This window comes from Mandrillus leucophaeus, unplaced genomic scaffold (genome assembly GCF_000951045.1).
Source record: "Mandrillus leucophaeus isolate KB7577 unplaced genomic scaffold, Mleu.le_1.0 Scaffold80, whole genome shotgun sequence".
NCBI lineage: Eukaryota > Metazoa > Chordata > Mammalia > Primates > Cercopithecidae > Mandrillus > Mandrillus leucophaeus.
The window spans coordinates 5399884-5402760 of NW_012108697.1; the positions used below are offsets into that span (position 1 = coordinate 5399884).

General features: G+C 39.5%; 1 pseudogene; it reads right to left on the minus strand.

Annotated features, from left to right (window-relative positions):
- Nucleotides 1-2026: 2026 nt before the first annotated feature.
- On the minus strand, nucleotides 2027-2676 carry LOC105530170 (annotated as a pseudogene).
- Between the last annotated feature and the right edge of the window lie 201 nt (nucleotides 2677-2877).

A 2877-nucleotide genomic window follows, 5' to 3' on the forward strand; every position in this document is an offset into this window, starting at 1 on the left:
GAGTCTTGCTCTGTTGCCCAGGCTGGAGTGCAGTGGTGCAATCTCAGCTCACTGCAACCTCCACCTCTCGGGTTCATGCCATTCTCCCAGCCTCTGGAGTAGCTGGGGCTACAGGTGCCCACCACCATGCCCAGCTGATTTTTTTGTATTTTTAGTAGAGATGGGGTTTCACCATGTTAGCTAGAATCTCAATCTCCTGACCTCGTGATCTGCCTGCCTCAGCCTCCCAAAGTGCAGGGATTACAGGCGTGAGCCACCACACCAGGCTGATCATATGGTTTTTATCCTTCATTTTGTTGATATGATGTATCACATTGATTGATCTGCATATGCTGAACCATCCTTGCATCCCAGAGATAATCTCACTTGGTCATGAGGAATGACTTTTTTCTAATGTATTGCTGAATTAGGTTTACTAGTATTTTACTGAGGGTTTTGCATCAATATTCATCAGAGATATTGGCCTGTACTTTTCTTTTTTTGATGTGTCTGTGTCTGGTTTTAGTATCAGGGTAATACGGGCCTTGTAGAATGAGTTTGGAAGTATTCCCTCCTCCTCTATTTTTATGAATACTTTGAGTAGGATTAGTATTAGTTCTTTAAGTGTTTGGTAGAATTGAGTAGTGAAACCATCAAGTCCCAGGCTTTTCTTCAACAACCAATTTATGCCTAGTGTTCCATTATTGGAACACTATGTTTGTGGCAGTTATTTATATCCTACTGCTCAAGGTCATCGTCAAGGTCTGATTTTTCACACACACAAAATTTGCAACCTCTGGCATAAATGGGTTAATGGGAGACTTTTTATTATGGCTTTGATCTCGTTACTTGTTATTGGTCTGTTCAGGTTTTGAATTTCTTCCCAATGTAATCTTGGTAGATTGTGTGTATCTAGGAGTTTGTCCATTTATTCTAGATTTTCCCATTTATTGGCATATACTTGCTCATTGTAGCCACTAATGATCCTTTGAATTTCTGAAGTATCAGTTGTAATGTCTCCTTTTTCATTTCTGATTTTATTTATTTGTATCTTCTCTCTTTTTTTCTTAGTCTAGTTAAAGATTTGTCAGTTTTGTTTAACTTTTCTTTCTTTCTTTTTTAAATGTAACACTGTTTATTTAACTTCAAAAACACTTTAGCATTCTAAACATACAAAAAATGTTTCAAATCGTGTTTAAGTACAGAAAGCTCTTGAACTTTCACTGATGCAGTGGCTCTTCACTTTGCTGACAATGAAGAGTTCTACAGTTTATTTAAAAAGTAGTCTCAGCTACTCCGGAAGCTGAGGCAGGAGAATCACTTGAACCTGGGAGGCGGAGGTTGCAGTGAGCTGAGAGATCGCGCCACTGTATTCCAGGCTGGGTGACAGAGCGAGACTCTGTCTCGGGAAAAACAAACAAACAAACAGCTTCTCATGCCAGCTGAACCCCACTTTGTCCACAGCTAAGATAGCAGCAAAATGCTATGTCACAATATATAGAAACCATACAACCTGAAACTAAATGGATGCCCACTGCAGAGTCAATAGGTCCAGCCTCAGTGCACGCCCTGAGCTATGGCCCCTCCAAAAGGCATCTTCCCCACAGCCTCAACGCCAAGCAAAGAGTATCAAGAGTTTGTCCTGGTTGTTTTGTTCTTTTTACCAACTATAGATATATACAGTTGATAACTTCGGTTTTCCAGCCAATTACCATATAGTTAAGACCACCTTACAAATTAAAAAAAAAAAAATGCCAGAAACATCTTTAAATGCCTTGTCACGCCAACTGCAAAGCACACAGAGTGAGGAGAACACAAGAGTGCCTTTTCATTTTAGAAATGTTTGGAAATATGTACAACTTTGATACAGTTTCAGGGTGATCTGGACACCCATGGCCACTTCATGTAAACCACTGACAATTTCTAGAGCACTTTGAGAGACTACAATATGATCGTGATAAAATTTTGTAATTAAACCTAATAAGGGCAACAGACACTTCTCAAATAAGAAATGTGTCAATCACAGCCCTCCCCTACTCTAAGGTATTCACAAGGAGACAGATAAACAGGTATTTTTTGTTTGTTTGTTTGTTTTTAATTCATCCTCCTCCTTCTCTTCCTCTTCTCCCTCCTTGTCTTCTTAACCTTCCTCTTCCACATTTTTCCGGGCAACTTTAGCAGGACCCTTTGTGCCATCAAACTTTCCTTTCGACTTAGAGTCAGCAACATCCTTCTCATACTTCTCCTTCAGCTTTGCCTCCTGAGTGATGTAAGGCTGCTTTTCACTGTCATTTAAGTTACTCTACATCTCACTCCGCCTTTTTTTTTGCCACGTCTCCAATAGAGATGCCAGGGTTTGTGGATATGATCGTGGAGCGGAATTCTGAACAGAACAGGAAGAATCCAGGCAGTGGCATTTTGGGGACATTAGGATCCTTTTTCTTCTTGCCTCCCTTAGCTGGTCCGTAATGCTTCTTTTCCTGATCATAGTGCACTTTATCCACCTTTGCCATTTCATCAAATTTAGACTTCTCCTTCCCATACATTGTCTTCCACCCTTCAGAGTACTTCTTGGAAAATTCTGCAAAATTGACAGGGACCTCTGGGTTTTTCTTTTTATGTTCTTCTCTGCACGTCTACACAAAAAGGCATAAGCAGACATCTGCTCCTTGGTTTCTTGGGGTCACCTTTATCCATCTTGACTGTGTTGTTCACTAGTCTCAATTTTGTTTAACATTTTGAAAAACCAACTTTTTGTTTCATTGATCTTTTGTATCTTTTTTATATCAATTTTATTTATTGGCGTTCTGATCTTTATTATTTCTTTTCTTCTACTAATTTTGGGTTTGGTTTGCTCTTGCTTTTCTAGTTTTTTAAACTGCATTGTTAGATTGTTCA